Raw genomic sequence first — 14,530 nt, 5'->3', positions numbered from 1 at the left:
CATGATTTTTTATATGATCCTAGCTTTTTTTCTCATTATTTTCCAATATAGATAAAACTACATTAGCATCAAAAAAAAAAATGCCACAGCATATTACATACAGTAATATTTTTCTTTTTCAGGTCTGAGATGAGAAAAACAATGTTTTTAACACATTTTGTCCATTATCATGAAGAGATAGACTTAATGTTGTGTAAAGATGTTTGCTAAAATATAGATCATATTCTATTTTTTCAACTTTTTCTTAAATCAAATATACATAACTTCATCCATAAAATAAATGAGAGCAAAAGATTACTGATGTGCATGCAATATAGATATATTATAAACCAAGACTGTCTTTGCAATCTCATGTTCAAGAGAGGAAAAACTCTGACTCTTTAAGGTCACTTGGGAAAATCCAGCCTATTTCTTTCTGCCAAGACTACCCTGCTATTATTTCCTGTCTCACTATTCTCTCCACATATCCTTGTTACACACAGATCTATACAACAGGAGACACCTGAAAGTGCATGCTCAACCTAAAGAGGAGACTTCAGAGGCAAGTGGGGCATGGAGATACCTAAAACTTTAGCCATTTCTAAATGTTTAAGTGGCTGCTGCAAATACAGAAGAATATTTTCTTCTTCATACGCATGGATGACGGAGTTGTAATGGGCTTATTTCAACAAAGGTAATTCCAGTGAGACATTAGGAAAACCTTTCCACTTGTATAACATACTGAATATACTGACTGAGAAGTTGTGGAGTCTTTAACCACAGTAAGTTTAAGAAGAGATTAGACAAACACCTTACAGAAATAGCAAAAATATTTGTGAGCCTCATTCAGGACATGGGATGATTTTAGTGATCTTCTGACATTCTTTCTAGTCATATGGCTTGTGAATCTGTGACTGAAGCAATGATATCATGAACAGAGAATAGGAAACTGATATGGAGCCCTGCACATTCTGAAACCTCTCAACAACAGGGTATTTATTAAGTCAGATATGACACTATGACAGTAGCGAATGAACCATACGCACTTTCTACCAGTGAAGACAAAACAAAAACCAAACAAAAACAACAACAAAACACAAAAAGTAATGTCCATTCCCTCCCCACCAACCACAACTCAAAACACACAAGAAACAGAAGCTTAAACTGCTAATCCTATCAGCTTTCAAATTCAGCTTTGCCACTTCGTATGTCCCTGAGCATTAAACAAAATACTACTTGTATGACCTTCCCTGTCTAACCACAGCATTTTGTAACTATGACCAGTAAAGAAAGGTAAAAGGATAAAAAAAATAGTATCTGAGAAAGAAGACTCTCTTTGGCACGTCCTGCTTTATTTCCAACATACTCTGTACAAATACTGTCTGTTTTCAAATAATAATTACGTTCCTTGATTCATAAACTTGCAGAAAATGACATTCATCAGAATATTTTAAAAATACAATAATGTTTATGAACTATAAAGGAACATATTTACTGCTGATTGAAAACAGTCTATTTGTATCTAGCAAAAAAATGCTTAATTATAACAATTATAACAATTTTTTTTTCTTTTTCTTTTTAGTACAGGAAGGTCCTTTAAGGTAGCATGAGGATGAAGTATTTAGTTAAATATGGAAAGATGGTGTGGATGCCAATACTGATCTTATATAATTGGTTCAATACCTGTATGAGAAAACTATTTTATGTACACAACATAGCTGTTTTTATTTGTTTGTTTGTTTGTTTGTTTGTTTTAATTATTATTATTATTTTTCAAATAAAGATCGTATTTCAGACTTGGAAAACAGTTAATGGTATGCATAATATTCATAATAAATGCTAGATAAACACAGTAACTTGCAGAAGGGCACTGTTTCTTTAGTAGCTTTAGTTGTACTAAAGAAGTACAATGAGACAGATTATAATTTAAAGACATTAAACCAGAATAAATCTACTAAAGTCAACATGGAATACCACTGTTAAGAACAGTATAGCAAAGGCTATGTGAGACCAGCATTCAACGAATGGATTACATTGTACTATCTGAGATATTTTAAATAGAAACTAATTTTTTTTTCAATGATTTACATGAATCATGAGACTATTTTGAGCACGTTTCATATGCCTAGTATATTATTTTTGAAGCTGCTTTCTTCTTAATTTTATAACATTTTATCTCTGCCTATAATTTTCTTGAAAATAAACAACATCAGTTCTTTCAAGGTTTTCAATTCCTTTCAAATAGAATTCTTTAATTGAATTTTATTGTTATATTTCTTTTAATTTCAAATGTTTAACATTTTCATTTTCTTTTACAGATGTAAATCTTTCTCTGATTCTTACTGGTTTCATATGCAATTTTAGGGCATGCTATAAAAATCATGCCTCAATCCATCAGACTTCCTATTGTCAGAGTCTGTTCTCTATTTTAATGTAAAAGTCAATTTCTAAGATAACTTGGATAAAACTAAAAGAACTATTAAAAATAAATAAATAAAAATTAAACATTTATATTACAGAAAGATCTAATAGTTTTGAATACCATTTATATAGTAGCTGATTTGAATCATAATTAACTATACCTCTTTCTCTCTTTCTCTTTCTCTCTTTCTCTCTTTCTCTCTTTCTCTCTTTCTCTCTTTCTCTCTTTCTCTTTCTCTCTTTCTCTCTTTCTCTCTTTCTCTCTTTCTTTCTCTTTCCCTTTCTCTTTCTCTCTTTCTCTTTCTCTCTCTTTCTTTCTTTCTTTCTTTCTTTCTTTCTTTCTTTCTTTCTTTCTTTCTTTCTCTCTCTCTCTCTCTCTCTCTCTCTCTCTCTCTTTCTTTCTTTCTTATGTTTGCATGTGCTTCAAAGGAAATACGTCATCTTTAAGGATTGAGTCTTTAAGGATTAAGTCATTTTACTGATGTTAGAATTTTTCAGAAATTACTACTTATTTCCATTTTTTGAGCAAATTTGAACATTGTCTATAGAAAAAGAAAAAAAAAAGAAAGACATACAAGTCAGAGTGGAGATGAAATCTCATAATTTTAAAATAAATAAATAAATAAATTACTGTGAATGTACTTCTGCTGGAAAGCTGTGGAAGCCAGTGGAGTTATTCTAGACATTAAATTTGTTCTTCTGTGACATATGACTTCAATTACACAATAACATTTTAAAAGGCTCAATCACTAAAATTCCGAGGAAGGGAAAATTACACAAAAGGAAAAAATAAAAAATAAAAAATAAAAAGAGTTCAATATCTTCCTTGATATTCAAAAAAATAATATTGCTTTGTAAGTAGGTGTGCTGTTCTTCAAGGTTCTGCTGAAAAACTCTATGACTGTTTGTTAGGCTTTATTCCACTTACTAAAAAACAGCACAACATATTGTTTCAAACATTATTTCTTAATCTAACTGATTCTGTACTCTTCTTTGATAACAATAACAAGAGCCATTAAAGGAGCTAATTAAGATATGACTCCCATTTGTAATGTGATTTATTATTTAATATTTGTGGAAATCAACTTACTGGTGTCATTAGGAATAAGATGGAGCCAAGAAATGTTAGTATTCACAATATCTACAGCAACTGGGAATGCAATGGCACTCAGATAATAAAAACATCTATCTTGCAGATACTTGTAACTGTCTTCTGTGAAATCGGGAGTTGGTAAATTTTGAATCTTCTCAGTAGTAAAAATTTCAGATACATGATTAATTTGACTTGTAGAACGTTACCTATGCACTAAGACTGCATATAAATTAATTCCTACTTTTAGAAATATAATCAAAGAATCAATATTTTTTATTAATGTTTAAAACACTCCAACAGACCTACTTGTTTACACTGATGAGAAAATTTAGCAAAATTTATGTTTCTCTGAGAGGAAAGTAGAAATAGGCTTTGAAATAGTCCTTGAAATTTTCTATTTTGAATTATTTCTTTAAAAGTCTATTTCCAAAATGATGAAATTGTTATATCTGACTCTTTTGTTTTGTTTGATTTTGTTTTCCCAATGGCTTCATCTATAATCTCTGTGGTATAATCTCTGTGGTATAATCTCTGTTCCCTTAAAAATGTTTCCAGTATTCACATCAAAAAGTGGTGCTGTCAGAACGTATTCAAACATGCCTACACATGAACTACTAACCACAAAGGGGTAAAATAATACGTTTCCAGGACCTACAGAAGGTGAGTTTCAAAAGGCTCATGTCACTGGTAGGTAGGAGGAAGACAGGACACTCAAACCTATTTATTCTGTGACTTCGAATTCTTCTTAAGTTGTGGAATTTTCCTGGGCAACCAATTTGTGTCATCTAATGTTTATTTAAGTATTCTTATTCAAGCACAGAATTGATGTTGATAATTACCTACACGAAAAATAGGCTACAAGATCAAGAAATCTTAGAACTTCATGACACCAAGGGCACTTCAATGTTTCCAGTTAGGAAAGGTCCAACAGGTAAACACAGAGAGTTGGACATCAGCAACAGTGTCACGACCCACTGACAGTTTTTTTATTTTATTTTTTTATTTTTGTTAAACTGCTTTGATATTGTCTCAGACAGATTGTTCAACTCTTTGGACTACAGATATATCTATGCTTCAGACCGCTGTTTACTGTTGGTATGCTCTACACAGGTAATATTTGCTATTTTTGACATGTATTCATGGCTAAATGACCATAAATACTAAAATCCCAGTTTGAAATGTGTTTCATTAGTACAAGAGTCACAGTTCAGAACATTATATAAATTTACACTATTTTTTAAAAAATGCTACATTTTTCATATTTTCATAATACGCAATATGAAGTAATTACTTATTACAGAAACATGCAAAATGCAGTATATCACAGAAATGCTATTGATTTAGCATATTTCAGAGGAAAAGAAACAAGAAACTAGAAGCTCACTACCCTATCGCTGTTTCTTGGATAATATATGAACCTTATATATTTAATCCAACTTAGTCTTAAGGTTTTAATTTAAAAATGTAAAACAAAACAAAGAAACAAAAACAAACAAAAAACAACGAAATATTACTAGGCAAGGAGCTACAAGCTTCAGAAATTCTTTTGATTTTCTAAATGTGTATCAACACCTAAGTCAATGCCCCAGTACTTCTTGACAAGATAAATTAGTCCCTATGAATAGTCGTAATGCTTCAGCTAGATGGCTTCCCAAAAATTAACTAACTTGCTTATCTTTGCATGAACTGCTGTCTGAACTCTCCTTGACTTCTCATTTGTTATTTACAAAATAACTCTATACGTAAATTACTGATTCAACTGAAGTACTAGATTCTAAGGTTTATTCATTACATCTGAAACATTGTAGATCTACACATGCAGAAATTAAAAATATAGTTAGATCTCATTGTGTTACTACCAACATTGCAATACTTCTTTTTGATGACGACATATGTTCTAGAATGACACTATTAAAAAGGACTCTGTTTTTTATTTGTTTTTGTTTTAAAGTATATTTCTACTATCTGTTATGTAAAAGCAATTTAAAACGTGACCCAAGTACAAATGTAAAGGTAAGAAAAGTACCTCTCATTAAAAATCCCTCCAGTTCTCTCTCTCTTATTTCTCAATTCTCTGTGAGGCAAGAATGAAGATCTATTAATGTTTGACAGTTACGTATATGAACAAAGCTTCTGTTTGTAAGGGTTTCAGTTGAAATAGTCACATATGAAATTACTCAAGTGCATAACAACAGGAGAGTGAAGATTGGTTCAAGAACTATAAGATTAGATTGTAAATACCAGAAAATCAGGGGTTGACAAACTGAACAGATTTCTGAATTTTCTATGGAGATTTTTCTTGAAATAGGAATAAATATATTCCACCTCTACTTGTTTGCTGAGGTATGCCGGCTCCTGTTGTCATGACGTCCTTTTTTTTCCTTTATGTGGAGATCAGAAGTAGAGATGAAATACACCTAAGTATTACTCTTAATTCCTCTTCCCTGACTTAATCTAAGTGTCCTCTTAGATTTTGTATGCCTACAGTATTAGCTTGAAAACTTTTCCAAACTGCATAGCTTAAATAAAGCCATTGAATCCAAAGAGGAAACGTCATAGAACATGGCACTGTAGAAATAGATAGTACATATTACACTGAAAGTATTAGATGCTCAGAAAGTTCTCTAACTAAAATTGGCATCATTTTCAGAGGAATTAGTTAATAATGACAGAAACAGCAAGTTTTTCTACTGTGAAGCAAAATTTAATTGAAGCAGAAATGCAAACCTTAAATCTATCTGTTAAGGAAAACCAAAAATTGCACATATATGCAATATTGACTATAAAAAGATTCAGATATTTACCATGCAGTCTTTCTAGAGAGATTTGCAATGATGATAAAGCTGAATCAAACCACTTATATAAATATCTGTATTAGCAAAAGGCAAGCAGTGTTGTCAAGCATCTTCAAGCAGACTAGGTTTCTAATGAGGAGAATAATGAGAAGACATTTTGACTTTAACTGAACAGAAACAGTTTGTTCATTGAAGTGTATCAGGAGAGGTGGTGTTATTAATCCTATAGTTTTGATTACACCCACATACATTCTAACTGCACAGGGAAGAAATCTGACAGCAAACAAATTACAAAGTTCTGCAGAAGTAATTTATTCTTTGCTATGCTTTTCATGCTTTTCTTCTGAATCTAATGGTATCTGCCACCCCACCCCACCCCACCCCCCGCCCCCAATATGTCTGGGGAACTGGGTAATGTCATTTCCAAGTATTGTCACTGATCATGTTTTATATAGAAAATGATCACCAAAATGATGCAGTGTACAAAGTGAGAAAGGATAATCCCAGCATTTTGCAACTAGTAAACTAGTACAAAACCCTTTGTAAGTGCATCTTCAAAAATTTTGTGCTGATGGAATGGACAAATGCAGGAGAAAGCAGGCCATATGCACTAAAAATGCAATTTGCATATTTGTTTTGCATACTTATATTTCCTGTAATTCTTCTGCCACTTGTGGCCCATTACATATTTCTCTTTTGGCTATAACTAACTATAATTTTCCAGGTGAGAATCTCATTTTTCATTGATGTACTGTCACCACGGTTCTATCACTGTGAAGTATAAGTAATAAATGTTACTGTCTTTCAACAATGCATAGGTAGTCATATACAAAATTAAAATTACATTGAAAAGAATATATGTAATCCTAGGCAAGTATTGGCATGCAATTAGTAAATTTTTATACTCAAGGTAAAAAAAAAATAAAAAACATCAAAGATAAAGAATTGTTTCATGTTTGAGGATGTTGACATCTGAATTTTGAGATCTGAAATTTCAGAATTCTGTACCTTAAGTAAAGAATTATTAGTTTCCGTAAAAATAGTTTTCAGCATATTTCCCCATCTTTTCTGTCAAAGGAAAAGAGGAGAGGAGAGGAGAGGAGAGGAGAGGAGAGGAGAGGAGAGGAGAGGAGAGGAGAGGAGAGGAGAGGAGAGGAGAGGAGAGGAGAGGAGAGGGGAGGGGAGGGGAGGGGAGGGGAGGGGAGGGGAGGGGAGGGGAGGGGAGGGGAGGGGAGGGGAGGGGAGGGGAGGGGAGGGGAGGGGAGGGGAGGGAAGGGAAGGGAAGGGAAGGGAAGGGAAGGGAAGGGAAGGGAAGGGAAGGGAAGGGAAGGGAAGGGAAGGGAAGGGAAGGGAAGGGAAGGGAAGGGAAGGGAAGGGAAGGGAAGGGAAGGGAAGGGAAGGGAAGGGAAGGGAAGGGAAGGGAAGGGAAGGGAAGGGAAGGGAAGGGAAGGGAAGGGAAGGGAAGGGAAGGGAAGGGAAGGGAAGGGAAGGGAAGGGAAGGGAAGGGAAGGGAAGGGAAGGGAAGGGAAGGGAAGGGAAGGGAAGGGAAGGGAAAAGCCAGGCACGTTTTTTTTTGGCTTACATGACTGACTTTGGTAGATACTTTTCTGTTCTTCTATTTCTCCTCATGTCATACTGTATTGTCGTTTTTTGTTTTTTGTTTTTTTTCCTCCTTAGAAGTTCATTTATCCTTTTCAATAAAACACATGATAACCCTTCCTTTTGACAGTTATTCTCATGCTTCTTTCTGATCCTCAACGGTTTTGAAAATCTTTGCCCTGAATTAGAAAACATTCTTATCTTACATAGGGCAATATTATTCTCCTCATCAGATCAATTTAACTTCTGAAGAACAGACTATGAAAGACGTACTACTACAAGAATATGGCCATGAAAATTCAGACTCTCAAGGGGAATTACATGTGTTTAAATGACCTGCTGAAATGTTGTTAAAGTGCACTACGTTAGTTGTAATTACTAAACAACTATTTTATTGTGTGTCCATAATACTGGCCCAGACGCTGAGCATTCTTGAAAAATCATGTTGCGTTTCAGATCAACACCCTCAAATTTCTTTTGTATAGTTGGCTGTCCTTTGATAACATAGGAGGCAAAAAAAAACTTTTCCTTATATTTATACCATCCTGTTAAGACTCACTTCTGTAGTTCTGTCTCAGATAAATCAAGAATGAAAGAAAATTGTTTATTAACTTATCTTTTTTATTTCAGTAGTTTCTGGTGCTGGCTGCATCAGTTTTGTTTTTACCACACTACAATGACAGAATGCCTACAAAGTAGTTTATCTTCAAGTTAATCAACAGGAAAGAAAAGAAGAGAAGGAAAATATTCCTATTTAAAATTTCTCCATAGAAAGAGTAGGTCTGGACAGATTGCACAGCTGGGCATCTCAGACACTGACAGTAATTTAATCTAGTTAAGAGCTTTGTAATTTATTTATTTTTAGCTAACAAATAAAAATAGATACAAGGGTCCCACCTACATTCTTTTAAACATCCTATATGACAGCACTAACTTCATTGAAACTCATTAAATCCTAGTGTGTAGATGTGACTACTGGACTTCAAAATGATACTAGTCCAAAAAAACTACTATCCAAACTTTCAATTTAAATTCCCTAATTATTTCATGTATTTCTTTTGAAAGTCTCTTCCCATTATTCTGATGCCATAGCTTAATAGTCTGCAATGAAACCATTCTCTAAAATCAGTTGCTACACTTACTGGAGCTGTTATCAGTCCCTGAGGATGTGACTGTTCTCTGGCTCACAAAGTTAACTTTATCACTAGAGTTATTTCTGGTGCAGTAATGTTCTGCTAAATTTGTCTTGAAAATGTCACAAGAACCCTTACCATTAAAGAATGGTCTGTTTGCTGCTGTCTTGATGACTACCAGTCTAAGGAAATTTCGTCACGTGATTGAAAGCCAGCACTGAATAAACTGCAGGTTTTCCCCTTTCTTTCTTTTTACCAGGAATGTGCAGTAGGCCGAATTATCCAGTAATCATAGCATTGTCAGAATATATGGAGTACTTTTATTCAGTTCGCAATCCAACAAAGGCTTTTTTAGTCATTTTTACTGAGTTAACTGGCCAATTTACATCTGAGTTCTTTATCCATAATATTGGCATACCAATTGTTTGTTATTTCATAAATACATTGTGAACATAAACAATATTAAATTTTAAAATGTATTACCACCATAGAACCATGGGATAACTAAATCATCTAACTAGGGGGAGACGGCCTTTATTTCAAAGCTCTGCTCAAAGCCAGGTGAGCCCTGAGATCACAGCAGATTGCACAAGGCTTTGTCCAAGGATGGTGGCTGTGCAAACTCTTTAGGCACCTTGTCCCCCTGCCTGATTGTCCTCAGGATGAAAAAGTTTTATGTTACATCCAGTCTGAATGTCTCTTGTTTCAGCTTATGCCCATTGCTTCTCATGCTACTACTATGCACTGCTGTGATGAGTCTGGTTCCATCTTCTCGATATCATTCTCACAGGAACTGGGTGGGATGTTGTCCTTGACAAAGACATTTGAAGAGGTAGAGGTCTTAGCATATACCGGCTGTAGCACTCCACTTGGGTACAAGACACGTACTACTCATTAACCGCTCCCCTTAACCAGAATCTAACTGTCTAGTCCTCCAGAGTATAACAGCTCTGCTAACGTCAAGGTAAATTATAAGGCAATCATGCATGATTTACCCTTAGTAAAGCCATTCTGGCTTATACCAGTCACTCCCCTCTTCTGCATGTACCCAGAAATGAGCTCCGAGCAGACTTGTTCCATTATTTTCTCAAGAGCCAAAGTGAAGCTGACTGGCCTACAGATCCCCAGATTTTTTTTGATTTTTTTTTTTTTTTTTTTGAAGCTGGGGGCAACCTTTGCTATCCTCCATGCACTGGGGACTCCCTTGATATCCACAACCTCTCAAAGATGATAGAGAGCAGCCTTGCTAGCACTTTAGCTAGTTCTGTCAGCAGCTTTGCACAGAATTTTATCCACCATGAATTGTCTCTGGAAATTGAACATATACTAGAAATAAAACAGCAATTGAACAGCAGCATATTGAACAGATAGAAAAACAAAAGAACAATAATACCACACAGGATTATACTATCAAATTAGACTTAAATGTCATTTAATTGATTAGTTTTCACATTTTCTAGAAGAAAATCAGAAAAAAAAAAAAGAATGTTGAAAAAATGATAGAAGTGTGAGTCACACTGCTCTTTTGTAATAACAAATCAGACAAGTCAGTATATTTGACATATGCTGATTTCTAATTTCAGAACAAGCTGCCAGAGGAAGAAAAATATTAAATTAAAAATTAAACTTTCCTTCAGTCACCTGGGTATTACCCAATTAAGTCACCTACTAGTAAAGAAATCCAATGTGTTTGAAAAAGTACGTGTTCTCAAATAAGACCAGTAGTGACACATAGCTTATCCAACTACTACCAACATGTGAGATGGAGATGTTTAGATATCATCACAACAGATATAACAGCTATATTTTTTCCTTTTCCTTTTCCTTCTCATTTTCCTTTTTGTTGTTGTTTGCTTTTTCAATAGAAAGAAACAAGACAGTAAATGAGCATGGATCATACCGAACAATCATTTGACTACATCACTGCTACCTTTTTAAGAAGCAAAAGTGCACACTACTGAAGTAAGCTTCCTCCTTTGAAACTCTCTTGCTACTAAGTGACTGTATTTTCTTTCCTGCACTGTCAGAAAGGTAACAGAACACAGACAAAGTTTCAGTCCCAACAGTGATGTTCATGCTGTTCTACTACCTTCTGTAAACAGAGTACCAATAGGGTTTTAGCTAAAAATTAAAACAGAGTTACATTGAGTCAACTTTGAATTTGGCTCCCAATCTTTGCTCTTGACTCCTTTCTAGTAGAAGAATGTGTCAACCACCTTGACCCGCCAGATGAGTGGCCAGCTTTTCCAACTCAAAGTCTTGTGTTGCTGAGAGATTGAAGACAGGTAGCTCATGCCTTAACGACCTGGAGGAAGGAGATGCTCCAAGACAGTCCATAGCCTGGAAATACTAAAGGTCCTTCAGATGCTTAGCTGGGCACAGAACTAGCTAACAGTGCCACAGCAGGATGCAAGTCTTACAAACAGGTTGGTGCATTTCTTCCCACCTGCAAGGATTTATCCAGCAGAGTCTGTGCTGATGAAGCCAGAAGCATGTAATGTAACAGTAGCTATATCTGAGTAGTTATATCTATATTTCCAACTTCATACAAATCAAACTGTGATCAGTAGATGTGACTAGAGATTTACCATCCCTCCTGTTGAAATTTCTTCTCTGTTCTGTGTTAACCAGAGCTGTTGCAAAATTTTAATACCCTTTTCACCTTCCCCCACCTAAATTTCTTTTCTGTAACAGATCTCTTTTCAGAGGTAAGCATCACACTTCTTGTCATAGATATTCACCATGAGCTTCTCTGAGTGTTAAATCTAGAAGGTCCCCTGTGGCTTTCTGGTCCTTTGCCAAACCTTCTGTCATGGCAGGGATGTCTCATGCAGTGCGACAGGCAATGTGTTAAGCTTTGGGACCATGGAGTGTGTGCTGGATATACTATACTACCACAGGAGGAATTAATTCAATTTGCCTTCATTTGATGCTAATCACACTTTCATCTGCTAGTTGCGGCACTGAGTACCTGTAGCTTACAATTTTAATTAACAGTACTGTTATAGCTGTAACTAAGGGAATATCAAAAGTGTATATTCAAAATTCAGTTGTACTTTATACCCTTTAATTTTACAGGACACACTATCTCCTCCAGTTTTGAGTACAGTACAGGAATGGTGTTCTATGTTTGCATCTTCACATAGATATACACCACAGCAGGAACATAACTTTAGTGAAACAAGATACACAGAGAAAAACTAAGGTTTTATGCATGCCATAGGAAAAGTTTAGTTGCAGTTAGCTACTTCAGAACTGGCCTTCTAAAATTAGTTTGAATGTGACACAAAAGAATAACTTCAATCATTTCAGAAACCTCAGTATTTCCTCAGAAAACTAACCCTCCAGAAGTAATCATTATTCCACTCTTTTAAGTCTGTCCTTCAACTGCCCACCTCAAACCCTGAAGCAAAGAACACAACCAGGAAAAGTCAGAGCAAACAGGTTCAGAACACTCTGTTACAAAGCAAGGAAAGAACAAACAGCTATTTTTAAGTTCTACTCAGTAAATTAATCTTCCCTTGTTATGTAACTGAAATAATAGTCACACTGATGAAACATAATTTGTATTTATAATAAACAACTTCTGGTTATTGAAAATGCTAAGTTTTTATTTGCTGTGTAATCAACTATGGGTGATTACCACTCAGAAGCAAATATTACTGCTTGCATATTTTATGTATAAATATGTTATAATAGATTTTAAATTTTGTTTTGGAATATTTTTTTTTGAATAATTAAGAAATCTTCAAATATTTTGCTTTGAAACAAATGATATAGTACTACTCCTGGCAAAATATTCCACTGTGATACTCCAAAGAATAAAAGATCATTTCTGATCTCTGAAAAACAAATAAGTGATATTGTTTGTTAAGACAAGAAGGTAAGAAAAATTACTGAGCTGTTTGGGAATTAAAGTACCAAAAAAAACTAGTGATTGAGGTCAGAAAGTTGTCATTGCAGCATCAGAAGCACATTTAATTTCAGTCTTTCAATTTCATGAGTTATTCATCATCCATGTTTTATCACATAGAATAGGAGAAAAAAAAAAAAAAAAAAGACCTAATTTGTGAAGTGAGACATTAATACATAAGAAAAAGAAGTCACAATCACTTGGTATGCTTACTGAGGTACAGATACATGGCCTTTGCATCAGACTTTGGCAGTATATTGAACCTCTTTAAAATAAAATCAGTTTATGTTTTCTTACTGGCCAGGGCTGTGCATGCATATATTTGTTGAAGCAGTGGGAGATATTACAACCCATGAGAACCTTTTTTAGTGTTTAAGCATTCTGCTAAATAGGAATGCCTTAATTAAATTTCTGCTTGCAGAAGGATGTAGAACTCATTTCTATTCAAGGGATTATAGAGGGCCGTAAATAGGTGTAAATACCAATCTTGTTTGCAAATCTAGTTTCTAACCCAAGTCCATCAGGGATTCATGAGAAACCAATTTATTTTATCTAGGCTAACAGGCTATAGAAGTATTTGACAAGCACATACACCTTGATGACAAGCATTGGAGCAGTATGGATAGAACACCACTGTTAATGAGCTCTACTGGAGGTTAATTTTGCTAGGGCATATTTTTTTCTGGGAAAGAAACAATAACAAAAGAAGAATTTATGAGGGTCATACAATTTATATGTGTCACAAGGCAAAATATTATGACACTGAAAAAATAATTCCATATATATTAAGATAATACTATCAGTATAATGGTTATAATGCAAATGTATTATAACTTCTCAGCAAATTTGTTTGATTTTGCTCTTTTTTGTGTAGGTATCCTTCAGCTGCATCTTGTCACAGAAAATTAAGTCCAAAGATAGACTGGTGCCGAACCACAGCCTTTCTGCTTTGTGTTTGTTCAGAACCTAGAAGAAACAGGGTTTAGGAATCTGACTTGGATTACAAAGTATTATGGATAATTGGATGCTAAATAAAAAAGAAAAAAAAAATACTCTTTCACAAGTCAACAACAGATAGATCAGCATAAAATGCTACTACCACATAGCTATTCTATAACTACAGGAGCTAAGTTCTGGCAGATGCCCTCAGCTAACAGTTGTGTTAGTTTAATAAGTTATCAGCCACTAGACATTTGCTATTCTGCTTTTTTTTTTTTTTTTTCCAGCTTCAAAAGCTGGACATCTTCATGGTAATGGTACCTAATCTTCCACAGCCCAAATCAGACAGTGTTAATGTCAACAATTTCAAGAGGCAACTCAAGCTAATCCATCTGATTTTCCCTGAAGTAAAAAAGGAGGCAGGTCGCCACAATGCTCTCCTGTCAGAGCTGTAGGGTAGAAGCTTCCTCCTGTAGAACAGCTAGGACAGGCCGCTTAGGCATCACTATTTTAAGCAATTCCAGAATAGAAGACAATCACTGTGTATGCAGTTTAAACTAATGCAGCTTAAATACAAGTTTAAATACAAGTCTTGGTGAAAGCCATTAAATCTCATGTAATTAATCTGATCTGTGATCTGAAGAACTGGCAGAAAAAA

The sequence above is a fragment of the Anser anser genome (genome assembly GCF_964211835.1).
Source record: "Anser anser genome assembly, chromosome: 2".
Classification (NCBI taxonomy): Eukaryota; Metazoa; Chordata; class Aves; order Anseriformes; family Anatidae; genus Anser; species Anser anser.
The sequence above is the reverse complement of the archived record's forward strand: the minus strand, read 5'-3'. Positions refer to the sequence as shown.